This window comes from Ambystoma mexicanum, chromosome 4q (genome assembly GCF_040938575.1).
Source record: "Ambystoma mexicanum isolate Mex_15411 chromosome 4q, UKY_AmexF1_1, whole genome shotgun sequence".
Lineage (NCBI taxonomy): Eukaryota > Metazoa > Chordata > Amphibia > Caudata > Ambystomatidae > Ambystoma > Ambystoma mexicanum.
Window position 1 is genome coordinate 433013136 of NC_090928.1, and position 17162 is coordinate 433030297.

A 17162-nucleotide genomic window follows, 5' to 3' on the forward strand; every position below is an offset into this window, starting at 1 on the left:
GGAAGCAACATGTAATCACCATCAACGCAATGCATTTTCAACCACCAAACCCTCCTTATAAGTATAAGGGGTACAAAAGATGTCCTTTATCTGCCTTGGTAAAATACAGTGAGGTTTCCATTGCAAGAATTCATACATTTCGTATCACATGTAGATCTTGGAACATGGAAAAAAAACTTTTGTCAAATGCACAAATTCTACAAAATGTAACTGCTTCTCTACTGCAGTTTGCTGATTTTGTGCAAAGACCATAGTTAAACCCAATTGTTCAATGTTTTGTATGTGAAATGATGATATATCCTATTGTTTCTTACAGTGCATTGGGTTGAAAAACATTTAAACATGATCTATTGAAGAGGGTATATGGTTATGAAACAGGGACTTCTTGAACTGCACTCCTATGCTCTAACACTGATTTAAACCCTTGAATGCTGAAAACTGCCCTTTTTTTAAAAAAGGTGATAGTGTGGGTGACTGCATGGAACTTGTAGAACTAATGACATCAGTGCACTTCTGGTCAGCTGTACAAATTAATACATTTCATTAAGGGCATATTATTGGTTTCCGCCAAAGTTTTATAACATTCATATGAGATTCCAATGGACTATTTCAAACTGATAATATCACCAGTAGAACTTGGGTGAATGTAAAACACAGCTTGTATCATACGAAGAAATCCTAAACAACTTAATGGTGTTTACCCTATGTTTCAGGTGATGATCAGGAGTATTTCAAATGTATAAATGTGTTGCTCATTACATAAAATGCTAAGATTGTAAAAGTTTTCTTCAATTTATTTAATTAAAAAATATATCTACAGGTAAAACAGTTGGACAAGGGGGCACCCAGATTTGAACTAGGGACCTCTTGATCTGCAGTCAAATGCTCTACCAGTGAGCTATACCCCCAGTTCTGAAAAGTTCACCTATATTAATTCAGTAATACGTACAAAGTGGAAGCAACATGCAATCACCATCAAAGCAATGCATTTTCAGCCACCAAACCCTCCTTATAAGTATAAGGGGTACAAAATATGTCCTTTATCTGCTTGGTAAAATACAGAGAGGTTTCCATTGCAAGAATTCATACATTTCGTATCACATGTAGATCTTGGAACATGGAAAAAAACTTTTGTCAAATGCACAAATTCTGCAAAACGTAACTGCTTCTCTACTGCAGTTTGTTGATATTGTGCTAAGAGCATCGTTAAACCCAATTGTTCATTGTTTTGTATATGAAATGATGATATATCCTATTGTTTCTTACAGGTCAATGGGTTGAAAAACATTTTAACAGGATCTATTGAAGAGGGTATATGTTTATGAAACAGGGACTTCTTGAACTGCACTCCTACGCTCTACCACTGAGTTAAACCCTTGAATGCTGAAAACTGCGCTTTTTTTAAAAAGGTGATAGAGTGGGTGACTGCATGGAACATGTAGAACTAATGACATCAGTGCACTTCTGGTCAGCTGTACAAATTAATACATTTCATTAAGGGCATATTATTGGTTTCCGCCAAAGTTTTATAACATTCATATGAGATTCCAATGGACTATTTTAAATTGATAATATCACCAGTAGAACTTGGGTGAATGTAAAACACAGCTTGTATCATACGAAGAATTCCTAAACAGCTTAATGGTGTTTACCCTATGTTTTAAGTGATAATCAGGAGTATTTCAAATGTAGCAATGTGTTGCTCATTACATAAAATGCTAAGATTGTAAATGTTTTCTTCAATTTATTTAATTAAAAAAATATATCTACAGGTAAAACAGTTGGACAAGGGGGCACCCAGAATTGAACTAGGGACCTCTTGATATGCAGTCAAATGCTCTACCAATGAGCTATACCCCCAGTTCTGAAATGTTCACCTATATTTATTCAGTAATATGTACAAAGTGGAAGCAACATGCAATCACCAACAAAGCAATGCATTTTCAGCCACCAAACCCTCCTTATAAGTATAAGGGGTACAAAATATGTCCTTCATCTGCATGGTAAAATACAGTGAGTTTTCCATTGCAATAATCCATACATTTCGTATCACATGTAGATCTTGGAACATGGAAAAAAACTTTTGTCAAATGCACAAATTCTGCAAAACGTAACTGCTTCTCTACTGCAGTTTGTTGATTTTGTGCTGAGAGCATAGTTAAACCCAATTGTTCATTGTTTTGTTTATGAAATGATGATATATCTAATTGTTTCTTACAGTGCATTGGGTTGAAAAACATTTTAGCAGGATCTATTGAAGAGGGTATATGGTTATGAAACAGGGACTTCTTGAACTGCACTCCTACGCTCTACCACTGACATAAACCCTTGAATGCTGAAAACTGCCCTTTTTTTAAAAAGGTGATTGTGTGGGTGACTGCATGGAACTTGTAGAACTAATGACATCAGTGCACTTCTGGTCAGCTGTACAAATTAATACATTTCATTAAGGGCATATTATTGGTTTCCGCCAAAGTTTAATAACATTCATATGAGATTCCAATGGACTATTTTAAATTGATAATATCACCAGTAGAACTTGGGTGAATGTAAAACACAGCTTGTATCATACGAAGAAATCCTAAACAGCTTAATGGTGTTTACCCTATGTTTCAGGTGAGGATCAGGAGTATTGCACATGTATCAATGTGTTGCTCCTTACATAAAATCCTAAGATTGTAAATGTTTTCTTCAATTTATTTAATTAAAAAAATATATCTACAGGTAAAACAGTTGGACAAGGGGGCACCCAGATTTGAACTAGAGACCTCTTGACCTGCAGTCTATTGCTATACCACTGATCTATACCTCCAGTTCTGAAATGTTCACCTGTATTAATTCAGTAATATGTACAAAGTGGAAGCAACATGCAATCACCATCAAAGCAATGCATTTTCAACCACCAAACCCTCCTTATAAGTATAAGGGGTACAAAATATGTCCTTTATCTGCTTGGTAAAATACAGTGAGGTTTCCATTGCAAGAATTCATACATTTCGTATCACATGTAGATCTTGGAACATGGAAAATAACTTTTGTCAAATGCACAAATTCTGCAAAACGTAACTGCTTCTCTACTGCAGTTTGTTGATATTGTGCTAAGAGCATAGTTAAACCGAATTGTTCATTATTTTGTATATGGAATGATGATATATCCTATTGTTTCTTACAGGTCATTGGGTTGAAAAACATTTTAACAGGATCTATTGAAGAGGGTATATGGTTATGAAACAGTGACTTCTTGAACTGCACTCCTACGCTCTACCACTGAGTTAAACCCTTGAATGCTGAAAACTGCGCTTTTTTTAAATAGGTGATAGAGTGGGTGACTGCATGGAACATGTAGAACTAATGACATCAGTGCACTTCTGGTCAGCTGTACAAATTAATACATTTCATTAAGGGCATATTATTGGTTTCCGCCAAAGTTTTATAACATTCATATGAGATTCCAATGGACTATTTTAAACTGATAATATCACCAGTAGAACTTGGGTGAATGTAAAACACAGCTTGTATCATACGAAGAAATCCTAAACAGCTTAATGGTGTTTACCCTATGTTTCAGGTGAAGATCAGGAGTATTTGAAATGTAGCAATGTGTTGCTCATTACATAAAATGCTAAGATTGTAAATGATTTCTTCAATTTATTTAATTAAAAAATATATCTACAGGTGGACAAGGGGGCACCCAGATTTGAACTAGAGACTTCTTGATATGCAGTGTATTGCTATACCACTGAGCTATACCCACAGATCTGAAATGTTCACCTATATTAATTCAGTAATATGTACAAAGTGGAAGCAACATGCAATCACCGTCAAAGCAATGCATTTTCAGCCACCAAACCCCCCTTATCACTATATGGGGTGCGAAGGATGTCCTTTATCTGCCTTGGTAAAATACAGTGAGGTTTCCTTTGCAAGAATTCATACATTTCGTATCACATGTAGATCTTGGAACATGGAAAAAAAACTTTTGTCAAATGCACAAATTCTGCAAAACGTACCTGCTTCTCTACTGCGGTTTGTTGATTTTGTGCTAAGAGCATAGTTAAACCCAATTGTTCATTGTTTCGTATATGAAATGATGATATATCTTATTGTTTCTTACAGTGCATTGGGTTGAAAAACATTTTAACAGGATCTATTGAAGAGGGTATATGGTTATGAAACAGGGACTTCTTGAACTGCACTCCTACGCTCTACCACTGACATAAACCCTTGAATGCTGAAAACTGCCCTTTTTTTTAAAAAGGTGATAGAATGGGTGACTGCATGGAACTTGTAGAACTAATGACATCAGCGCATACACTTCTGGTGAGCTGTACAAATTAATACATTTCATTAAGGGCATATTATTGGTTTCCGCCAAAGTTTAATAACATTCATATGAGATTCCAATGGACTATTTTAAATTGATAATATCACCAGTAGAACTTGGGTGAATGTAAAACACAGCTTGTATCATACGAAGAAATCCTAAACAGCTTAATGGTGTTTACCCTATGTTTCAGGTGAGGATCAGGAGTATTGCACATGTATCAATGTGTTGCTCCTTACATAAAATCCTAAGATTGTAAATGTTTTCTTCAATTTATTTAATTAAAAAAATATATCTACAGGTAAAACAGTTGGACAAGGGGGCACCCAGATTTGAACTAGAGACCTCTTGACCTGCAGTCTATTGCTATACCACTGATCTATACCTCCAGTTCTGAAATGTTCACCTGTATTAATTCAGTAATATGTACAAAGTGGAAGCAACATGCAATCACCATCAAAGCAATGCATTTTCAACCACCAAACCCTCCTTATAAGTATAAGGGGTACAAAATATGTCCTTTATCTGCTTGGTAAAATACAGTGAGGTTTCCATTGCAAGAATTCATACATTTCGTATCACATGTAGATCTTGGAACATGGAAAATAACTTTTGTCAAATGCACAAATTCTGCAAAACGTAACTGCTTCTCTACTGCAGTTTGTTGATATTGTGCTAAGAGCATAGTTAAACCCAATTGTTCATTATTTTGTATATGGAATGATGATATATCCTATTGTTTCTTACAGGTCATTGGGTTGAAAAACATTTTAACAGGATCTATTGAAGAGGGTATATGGTTATGAAACAGTGACTTCTTGAACTGCACTCCTACGCTCTACCACTGAGTTAAACCCTTGAATGCTGAAAACTGCGCTTTTTTTAAATAGGTGATAGAGTGGGTGACTGCATGGAACATGTAGAACTAATGACATCAGTGCACTTCTGGTCAGCTGTACAAATTAATACATTTCATTAAGGGCATATTATTGGTTTCCGCCAAAGTTTTATAACATTCATATGAGATTCCAATGGACTATTTTAAACTGATAATATCACCAGTAGAACTTGGGTGAATGTAAAACACAGCTTGTATCATACGAAGAAATCCTAAACAGCTTAATGGTGTTTACCCTATGTTTCAGGTGAAGATCAGGAGTATTTGAAATGTAGCAATGTGTTGCTCATTACATAAAATGCTAAGATTGTAAATGATTTCTTCAATTTATTTAATTAAAAAATATATCTACAGGTGGACAAGGGGGCACCCAGATTTGAACTAGAGACTTCTTGATATGCAGTGTATTGCTATACCACTGAGCTATACCCACAGATCTGAAATGTTCACCTATATTAATTCAGTAATATGTACAAAGTGGAAGCAACATGCAATCACCGTCAAAGCAATGCATTTTCAGCCACCAAACCCCCCTTATCACTATATGGGGTGCGAAGGATGTCCTTTATCTGCCTTGGTAAAATACAGTGAGGTTTCCTTTGCAAGAATTCATACATTTCGTATCACATGTAGATCTTGGAACATGGAAAAAAAACTTTTGTCAAATGCACAAATTCTGCAAAACGTAACTGCTTCTCTACTGCAGTTTGTTGATTTTGTGCTAAGAGCATAGTTAAACCCAATTGTTCATTGTTTCGTATATGAAATGATGATATATCTTATTGTTTCTTACAGTGCATTGGGTTGAAAAACATTTTAACAGGATCTATTGAAGAGGGTATATGGTTATGAAACAGGGACTTCTTGAACTGCACTCCTACGCTCTACCACTGACATAAACCCTTGAATGCTGAAAACTGCCCTTTTTTTTAAAAAGGTGATAGAATGGGTGACTGCATGGAACTTGTAGAACTAATGACATCAGCGCATACACTTCTGGTCAGCTGTACAAATTAATACATTTCATTAAGGGCATATTATTGGTTTCTGCCAAAGTTTTATAACATTCATATGAGATTCCAATGGACTATTTCAAACTGATAATATCACCAGTAGAACTTGGGTGAATGTAAAACACAGCTTGTATCATACGAAGAAATCCTAAACAGCTTAATCGTGTTTACCCTATGTTTCAGGTGATGATCAGGAGTATTTCACATATAGCAATGTGTTGCTCATTACATAAAATGCTAAGATTGTAAATGTTTTCTTCAATTTATTTAATTAAAAAAATATATCTACAGGTAAAACAGTTGGACAAGGGGGCACCCAGATTTGAATTAGAGACCTCTCGACCTGCAGTCTATTGCTACACCACTGATCTATACCCCCAGATCTGAAATGTTCACCTATATTAATTCAGTAATATGTACAAAGTGGAAGCAACATGCAATCACCATCAAAGCAATGCATTTTCAGCCACCAAACCCTCCTTATAACTATATGGGGTGCGAAGGATGTCCTTTATCTGCCTTGGTAAAATACAGTGAGGTTTCCATTGCAAGAATTCATACATTTCGTATCACATGTAGATCTTGGAACATGGAAAAAAAACTTTTGTCAAATGCACAAATTCTGCAAAACGTAACTGCTTCTCTACTGCAGTTTGTTGATTTTGTGCTAAGAGCAAAGTTAAACCCAATTGTTCATTGTTTTGTAAATGAAATGATGATATATCCTATTGGTTCTTACAGTGCATTGGGTTGAAAAACATTTTAACAGGATCTATTGAAGAGGGTATATGGTTATGAAACAGGGACTTCTTGAACTGCACTCCTACGCTCTACCACTGAGTTAAACCCTTGAATGCTGAAAACTGCCCTTTTTAAAAAAGGTGATAGAGTGGGTGACTGCATGCAACTTGTAGAACTAATGACATCAGTGCACGTCTGGTCAGCTGTACCAATTAATACATTTCATTATGGGCATATTATTGGTTTCCACCACAGTTTTATAACATTCATATGAGCTTCCAATTGATTATTTCAAACTGATAATATCACCAGTAGAACTTGGGTGAATGTAAAACACAGCTTGTATCATACGAAGAAATCCTAAACAGCTTAATGGTGTTTACCCTATGTTTCAGGTGATGAACAGGAGTATTTCAAATGTAGAAATGTGTTGCTCATTACATAAAATGCTTAGATTGTAAACGTTTTCTTCAATTAAAAGATATTTCTACAGGTGAAACAGTGGGACAAGGGGGCACCCACATTTGAACTGGGGAACCTCTTGATCTGCAGTCAAATGCTCTACCACTGAGCTATACCCCCAGTTCTGAAATGTTCACCTTTATTAATTCAGTAATATGTACAAAGTGGAAGCAACATGCAATCACCATCAAAGCAATGCATTTTCAACCACCAAACCCTCCTTATAAGTATAAGGGGTACAAAATATGTCCTTTATCTGCTTGGTAAAATACAGTGAGGTTTCCATTGCAAGAATTCATACATTTCGTATCACATGTAGATCTTGGAACATGGAAAATAACTTTTGTCAAATGCACAAATTCTGCAAACCGTAACTGCTTCTCTACTGCAGTTTGTTGATATTGTGCTAAGAGCATAGTTAAACCCAATTGTTCATTATTTTGTATATGGAATGATGATATATCCTATTGTTTCTTACAGGTCATTGGGTTGAAAAACATTTTAACAGGATCTATTGAAGAGGGTATATGGTTATGAAACAGGGACTTCTTGAACTGCACTCCTACGCTCTACCACTGAGTTAAACCCTTGAATGCTGAAAACTGCGCTTTTTTTAAATAGGTGATAGAGTGGGTGACTGCATGGAACATGTAGAACTAATGACATCAGTGCACTTCTGGTCAGCTGTACAAATTAATACATTTCATTAAGGGCATATTATTGGTTTCCGCCAAAGTTTTATAACATTCATATGCGATTCCAATGGACTATTTTAAACTGATAATATCACCAGTAGAACTTGGGTGAATGTAAAACACAGCTTGTATCATACGAAGAAATCCTAAACAGCTTAATGGTGTTTACCCTATGTTTCAGGTGAAGATCAGGAGTATTTGAAATGTAGCAATGTGTTGCTCATTACATAAAATGCTAAGATTGTAAATGTTTTCTTCAATTTATTTAATTAAAAAATATATCTACAGTTGGACAAGGGGGCACCCAGATTTGAACTAGAGACTTCTTGATATGCAGTGTATTGCTATACCACTGAGCTATACCCACAGATCTGAAATTTACACCTATATTAATTCAGTAATATGTACAAAGTGGAAGCAACATGCAATCACCGTCAAAGCAATGCATTTTCAGCCACCAAACCCCCCTTATCACTATATGGGGTGCGAAGGATGTCCTTTATCTGCCTTGGTAAAATACAGTGAGGTTTCCTTTGCAAGAATTCATACATTTCGTATCACATGTAGATCTTGGAACATGGAAAAAAAACTTTTGTCAAATGCACAAATTCTGCAAAACGTAACTGCTTCTCTACTGCAGTTTGTTGATTTTGTGCTAAGAGCATAGTTAAACCCAATTGTTCATTGTTTCGTATATGAAATGATGATATATCTTATTGTTTCTTACAGTGCATTGGGTTGAAAAACATTTTAACAGGATCTATTGAAGAGGGTATATGGTTATGAAACAGGGACTTTTTGAACTGCACTCCTACGCTCTACCACTGACATAAACCCTTGAATGCTGAAAACTGCCCTTTTTTTTAAAAAGGTGATAGAATGGGTGACTGCATGGAACTTGTAGAACTAATGACATCAGCGCATACACTTCTGGTCAGCTGTACAAATTAATACATTTCATTAAGGGCATATTATTGGTTTCTACCAAAGTTTTATAACATTCATATGAGATTCCAATGGACTATTTCAAACTGATAATATCACCAGTAGAACTTGGGTGAATGTAAAACACAGCTTGTATCATACGAAGAAATCCTAAACAGCTTAATCGTGTTTACCCTATGTTTCAGGTGATGATCAGGAGTATTTCACATATAGCAATGTGTTGCTCATTACATAAAATGCTAAGATTGTAAATGTTTTCTTCAATTTATTTAATTAAAAAAATATATCTACAGGTAAAACAGTTGGACAAGGGGGCACCCAGATTTGAATTAGAGACCTCTCGACCTGCAGTCTATTGCTACACCACTGATCTATACCCCCAGATCTGAAATGTTCACCTATATTAATTCAGTAATATGTACAAAGTGGAAGCAACATGCAATCACCATCAAAGCAATGCATTTTCAGCCACCAAACCCTCCTTATAGGTATATGGGGTGTGAAGGATGTCCTTTATCTGCCTTGGTAAAATACAGTGAGGTTTCCATTGCAAGAATTCATACATTTCGTATCACATGTAGATCTTGGAACATGGAAAAAAAACTTTTGTCAAATGCACAAATTCTGCAAAACGTAACTGCTTCTCTACTGCAGTTTGTTGATTTTGAGCTAAGAGCATAGTTAAACCCAATTGTTCATTGTTTTGTATATGAAATGATGATATATCCTATTGTTTCTTACAGTGCATTGGGTTGAAAAACATTTTAACATGATCTATTGAAGAGGGTATATGGTTTTGAAACAGGGACTTCTTGAACTGCACTCCTACGCTCTACCACTGAGTTAAACCCTTGAATGCTGAAAACTGCCCTTTTTAAAAAGGTGATAGAGTGGGTGACTGCATGGAACTTGTAGAACTAATGACATCTGTGCACTTCAGGTCAGCTGTACAAATTAATACATTCCATTAAGCTCATATTATTGGTTTCCGCCAAAGTTTTATAACATTCATATGAGCTTCCAATGGACTATTTGAAACTGATAATATCACCAGTAGAACTTGGGTGAATGTAATACACAGCTTGTATCATGCAAAGAAATCCTAAACAGCTTATTGGTGTTTACCCTATGTTTCAGGTGATGATCAGGAGTATTTCAAAGGTAGAAATGTGTTGCTCATTACATAAAATGCTTAGATTGTAAAGATTTTCTTCAATTTATTTAATTAAAAGATATTTCTACAGGTAAAACAGTTGGACAAGGGGGCACCCAGATTTGAACTGGGGACCTCTTGATCTGCAGTCAAATGCTCTACCACTGAGCTATACGCCCAGTTCTGAAATGATCACCTTTATTAATTCAGTAATATGTACAAAGTGGAAGCAACATGTAATCACCATCAACGCAATGCATTTTCAGCCACCAAACCCTCCATATAAGTATAAGGGGTACAAAAGATGTCCTTTATCTGCCTTGGTAAAATACAGTGAGGTTTCCATTGCAAGAATTCATACATTTCGTATCACATGTAGATCTTGGAACATGGAAAAAAAACTTTTGTCAAATGCACAAATTCTACAAAATGTAACTGCTTCTCTACTGCAGTTTGCTGATTTTGTGCAAATACCATAGTTAAACCCAATTGTTCAATGTTTTGTATGTGAAATGATGATATATCCTATTGTTTCTTATAGTGCATTGGGTTGAAAAACATTTAAACATGATCTATTGAAGAGGGTATATGGTTATGAAACAGGGACTTCTTGAACTGCACTCCTACACTCTACCACTGATTTAAACCCTTGAATGCTGAAAACTGCCCTTTTTTTGAAAAAGGTGATAGTGTGGGTGACTGCATGGAACTTGTAGAACTAATGACATCAGTGCACTTCTGGTCAGCTGTACAAATTAATACATTTCATTAAGGGCATATTATTGGTTTCCGCCAAAGTTTTATAACATTCATATGAGATTCCAATGGACTATTTCAAACTGATAATATCACCAGTAGAACTTGGGTGAATGTAAAACACAGCTTGTATCATACGAAGAAATCCTAAACAACTTAATGGTGTTTACCCTATGTTTCAGGTGATGATCAGGAGTATTTCAAATGTATAAATGTGTTGCTCATTACATAAAATGCTAAGATTGTAAAAGTTTTCTTCAATTTATTTAATTAAAAAATATATCTACAGGTAAAACAGTTGGACAAGGGGGCACCCAGATTTGAACTAGGGACCTCTTGATCTGCAGTCAAATGCTCTACCAGTGAGCTATACCCCCAGTTCTGAAAAGTTCACCTATATTAATTCAGTAATACGTACAAAGTGGAAGCAACATGCAATCACCATCAAAGCAATGCATTTTCAGCCACCAAACCCTCCTTATAAGTATAAGGGGTACAAAATATGTCCTTCATCTGCATGGTAAAATACAGTGAGGTTTCCATTGCAAGAATTCATACATTTCGTATCACATGTAGATCTTGGAACATGGAAAAAAACTTTTGTCAAATGCACAAATTCTGCAAAACGTAACTGCTTCTCTACTGCAGTTTGTTGATTTTGTGCTGAGAGCATAGATAAACCCAATTGTTCATTGTTTTGTTTATGAAATGATGATATATCTAATTGTTTCTTACAGTGCATTGGGTTGAAAAACATTTTAGCAGGATCTATTGAAGAGGGTATATGGTTATGAAACAGGGACTTCTTGAACTGCACTCCTACGCTCTACCACTGACATAAACCCTTGAATGCTGAAAACTGCCCTTTTTTTAAAAAGGTGATAGTGTGGGTGACTGCATGGAACTTGTAGAACTAATGACATCAGTGCACTTCTGGTTTGCTGTACAAATTAATACATTTCATTAAGGGCATATTATTGGTTTCCGCCAAAGTTTAATAACATTCATATGAGATTCCAATGGACTATTTCAAACTGATAATATCACCAGTAGAACTGGGTGAATGTAAAACACAGCTTGTATCATACGAAGAAATCCTAAACAGCTTAATGGTGTTTACCCTATGTTTCAGGTGAGGATCAGGAGTATTGCACATGTATCAATGTGTTGCTCCTTACATAAAATCCTAAGATTGTAAATGTTTTCTTCAATTTATTTAATTAAAAAAATATATCTACAGGTAAAACAGTTGGACAAGGGGGCACCCAGATTTGAACTAGAGACCTCTTGACCTGCAGTCTTTTGCTATACCACTGATCTATACCCCCAGTTCTGAAATGTTCACCTGTATTAATTCAGTAATATGTACAAAGTGGAAGCAACATGCAATCACCATCAACGCAATGCATTTTCAGCCACCAAACCCCCCTTATCACTATATGGGGTGCGAAGGATGTCCTTTATCTGCCTTGGTAAAATACAGTGAGGTTTCCATTGCAAGAATTCATACATTTCGTATCACATGTAGATCTTGGAACATGGAAAAAAAACTTTTGTCAAATGCACAAATTCTGCAAAACGTAACTGCTTCTCTACTGCAGTTTGTTGATTTTGTGCTAAGAGCATAGTTAAACCCAATTGTTCATTGTTTCGTATATGAAATGATGATATATCTTATTGTTTCTTACAGTGCATTGGGTTGAAAAACATTTTAACAGGATCTATTGAAGAGGGTATATGGTTATGAAACAGGGACTTCTTGAACTGCACTCCTACGCTCTACCACTGACATAAACCCTTGAATGCTGAAAACTGCCCTTTTTTTAAAAAGGTGATAGAATGGGTGACTGCATGGAACTTGTAGAACTAATGACATCAGCGCATACACTTCTGGTCAGCTGTACAAATTAATACATTTCATTAAGGGCATATTATTGGTTTCTGCCAAAGTTTTATAACATTCATATGAGATTCCAATGGACTATTTCAAACTGATAATATCACCAGTAGAACTTGGGTGAATGTAAAACACAGCTTGTATCATACGAAGAAATCCTAAACAGCTTAATCGTGTTTACCCTATGTTTCAGGTGATGATCAGGAGTATTTCACATATAGCAATGTGTTGCTCATTACATAAAATGCTAAGATTGTAAATGTTTTCTTCAATTTATTTAATTAAAAAAATATATCTACAGGTAAAACAGTTGGACAAGGGGGCACCCAGATTTGAATTAGAGACCTCTCGACCTGCAGTCTATTGCTACACCACTGATCTATAACCCCAGATCTGAAATGTTCACCTATATTAATTCAGTAATATGTACAAAGTGGAAGCAACATGCAATCACCATCAAAGCAATGCATTTTCAGCCACCAAACCCTCCTTATAAGTATATGGGGTGCGAAGGATGTCCTTTATCTGCCTTGGTAAAATACAGTGAGGTTTCCATTGCAAGAATTCATACATTTCGTATCACATGTAGATCTTGGAACATGGAAAAAAAACTTTTGTCAAATGCACAAATTCTGCAAAACGTAACTGCTTCTCTACTGCAGTTTGTTGATTTTGCGCTAAGAGCATAGTTAAACCCAATTGTTCATTGTTTTGTATATGAAATGATGATATATCCTATTGTTTCTTAGAGTGCATTGGGGTGAAAAACATTTTAACATGATCTATTGAAGAGGGTATATGGTTATGAAACAGGGACTTCTTGAACTGCACTCCTACGCTCTACCACTGAGTTAAACCCTTGAATGCTGAAAACTGCCCTTTTTTAAAAAGGTGATAGAGTGGGTGACTGCATGGAACTTGTAGAACTAATGACATCTGTGCACTTCAGGTCAGCTGTACAAATTAATACATTTCATTAAGCTCATATTATTGGTTTCCTCCTAAGTTTTATAACATTCATATGAGCTTCCAATGGACTATTTGAAACTGATAATATCACCAGTAGAACTTGGGTGAATGTAATACACAGCTTGTATCATACGAAGAAATCCTAAACAACTTAATGGTGTTTACCCTATGTTTCAGGTGATGATCAGGGCTTATTTCAAATGTATAAATGTGTTGCTCATTACATAAAATGCTAAGATTGTAAAAGTTTTCTTCAATTTATTTAATTAAAAAATATATCTACAGGTAAAATAGTTGGACAAGGGGGCACCCAGATTTGAACTATGGACCTCTTGATCTGCAGTCAAATGCTCTACCAGTGAGCTATACCCCCAGTACTGAAAAGTTCACCTATATTAATTCAGTAATACGTACAAAGTGGAAGCAACATGCAATCACCATCAAAGCAATGCATTTTCAGCCACCAAACCCTCCTTATAAGTATAAGGGGTACAAAATATGTCCTTTATCTGCTTGGTAAAATACAGAGAGGTTTCCATTGCAAGAATTCATACATTTCGTATCACATGTAGATCTTGGAACATGGAAAAAAACTTTTGTCAAATGCACAAATTCTGCAAAACGTAACTGCTTCTCTACTGCAGTTTGTTGATATTGTGCTAAGAGCATCGTTAAACCCAATTGTTCATTGTTTTGTATATGAAATGATGATATATCCTATTGTTTCTTACAGGTCATTGGGTTGAAAAACATTTTAACAGGATCTATTGAAGAGGGTATATGTTTATGAAACAGGGACTTCTTGAACTGCACTCCTACGCTCTACCACTGAGTTAAACCCTTGAATGCTGAAAACTGCGCTTTTTTTAAAAAGGTGATAGAGTGGGTGACTGCATGGAACATGTAGAACTAATGACATCAGTGCACTTCTGGTCAGCTGTACAAATTAATACATTTCATTAAGGGCATATTATTGGTTTCCGCCAAAGTTTTATAACATTCATATGAGATTCCAATGGACTATTTTAAATTGATAATATCACCAGTAGAACTTGGGTGAATGTAAAACACAGCTTGTATCATACGAAGAATTCCTAAACAGCTTAATGGTGTTTACCCTATGTTTCAAGTGATAATCAGGAGTATTTCAAATGTAGCAATGTGTTGCTCATTACATAAAATGCTAAGATTGTAAATGTTTTCTTCAATTTATTTAATTAAAAAAATATACCTACAGGTAAAACAGTTGGACAAGGGGGCACCCAGATTTGAACTAGGGACCTCTTGATATGCAGTAAAATGCTCTACCAGTGAGCTATACCCCCGGTTCTGAAATGTTCACCTATATTTATTCAGTAATATGTACAAAGTGGAAGCAACATGCAATCACCATCAAAGCAATGCATTTTCAGCCACCAAACCGTCCTTATAAGTATAAGGGGTACAAAATATGTCCTTCATCTGCATGGTAAAATACAGTGAGGTTTCCATTGCAAGAATTCATACATTTCGTATCACATGTAGATCTTGGAACATGGAAAAAAACTTTTGTCAAATGCACAAATTCTGCAAAACGTAACTGCTTCTCTACTGCAGTTTGTTGATATTGTGCTAAGAGCATCGTTAAACCCAATTGTTCATTGTTTTGTATATGAAATTATGATATATCCTATTGTTTCTTACAGGTCATTGGGTTGAAAAACATTTTAACAGGATCTATTGAAGAGGGTATATGTTTATGAAACAGGGACTTCTTGAACTGCACTCCTACGCTCTACCACTGAGTTAAACCCTTGAATGCTGAAAACTGCGCTTTTTTTAAAAAGGTGATAGAGTGGGTGACTGTATGGAACATGTAGAACTAATGACATCAGTGCACTTCTGGTCAGCTGTACAAATTAATACATTTCATTAAGGGCATATTATTGGTTTCCGCCAAAGTTTTATAACATTCATATGAGATTCCAATGGACTATTTTAAATTGATAATATCACCAGTAGAACTTGGGTGAATGTAATACACAGCTTGTATCATGCAAAGAAATCCTAAACAGCTTATTGGTGTTTACCCTATGTTTCAGGTGATGATCAGGAGTATTTCAAAGGTAGAAATGTGTTGCTCATTACATAAAATGCTTAGATTGTAAAGATTTTCTTCAATTTATTTAATTAAAAGATATTTCTACAGGTAAAACAGTTGGACAAGGGGGCACCCAGATTTGAACTGGGGACCTCTTGATCTGCAGTCAAATGCTCTACCACTGAGCTATACGCCCAGTTCTGAAATGATCACCTTTATTAATTCAGTAATATGTACAAAGTGGAAGCAACATGTAATCACCATCAACGCAATGCATTTTCAGCCACCAAACCCTCCATATAAGTATAAGGGGTACAAAAGATGTCCTTTATCTGCCTTGGTAAAATACAGTGAGGTTTCCATTGCAAGAATTCATACATTTCGTATCACATGTAGATCTTGGAACATGGAAAAAAAACTTTTGTCAAATGCACAAATTCTACAAAATGTAACTGCTTCTCTACTGCAGTTTGCTGATTTTGTGCAAATACCATAGTTAAACCCAATTGTTCAATGTTTTGTATGTGAAATGATGATATATCCTATTGTTTCTTATAGTGCATTGGGTTGAAAAACATTTAAACATGATCTATTGAAGAGGGTATATGGTTATGAAACAGGGACTTCTTGAACTGCACTCCTACACTCTACCACTGATTTAAACCCTTGAATGCTGAAAACTGCCCTTTTTTTGAAAAAGGTGATAGTGTGGGTGACTGCATGGAACTTGTAGAACTAATGACATCAGTGCACTTCTGGTCAGCTGTACAAATTAATACATTTCATTAAGGGCATATTATTGGTTTCCGCCAAAGTTTTATAACATTCATATGAGATTCCAATGGACTATTTCAAACTGATAATATCACCAGTAGAACTTGGGTGAATGTAAAACACAGCTTGTATCATACGAAGAAATCCTAAACAACTTAATGGTGTTTACCCTATGTTTCAGGTGATGATCAGGAGTATTTCAAATGTATAAATGTGTTGCTCATTACATAAAATGCTAAGATTGTAAAAGTTTTCTTCAATTTATTTAATTAAAAAATATATCTACAGGTAAAACAGTTGGACAAGGGGGCACCCAGATTTGAACTAGGGACCTCTTGATCTGCAGTCAAATGCTCTACCAGTGAGCTATACCCCCAGTTCTGAAAAGTTCACCTATATTAATTCAGTAATACGTACAAAGTGGAAGCAACATGCAATCACCATCAAAGCAATGC

At 35.5% G+C, this 17162-nt stretch overlaps 5 non-coding genes across 5 annotated transcripts; all 5 read right to left on the bottom strand.

Moving 5' to 3' along the window:
* Window positions 1-836: 836 nt before the first annotated feature.
* Window positions 837-908, bottom strand: TRNAC-GCA (transfer RNA cysteine (anticodon GCA)). The gene has a single exon. It is a non-coding gene; the product is annotated as a tRNA-Cys (tRNA).
* Window positions 909-10338: 9430 nt separating this feature from the next.
* On the bottom strand, window positions 10339-10410 carry TRNAC-GCA (transfer RNA cysteine (anticodon GCA)). Its single transcript has one exon. It is a non-coding gene; the product is annotated as a tRNA-Cys (tRNA).
* Window positions 10411-11292: 882 nt separating this feature from the next.
* Window positions 11293-11364, bottom strand: TRNAC-GCA (transfer RNA cysteine (anticodon GCA)). The gene has a single exon. It is a non-coding gene; the product is annotated as a tRNA-Cys (tRNA).
* A 4693-nt stretch (window positions 11365-16057) lies between these two features.
* On the bottom strand, window positions 16058-16129 carry TRNAC-GCA (transfer RNA cysteine (anticodon GCA)). Its single transcript has one exon. It is a non-coding gene; the product is annotated as a tRNA-Cys (tRNA).
* Window positions 16130-17011: 882 nt separating this feature from the next.
* On the bottom strand, window positions 17012-17083 carry TRNAC-GCA (transfer RNA cysteine (anticodon GCA)). Its single transcript has one exon. It is a non-coding gene; the product is annotated as a tRNA-Cys (tRNA).
* Window positions 17084-17162: the final 79 nt, after the last annotated feature.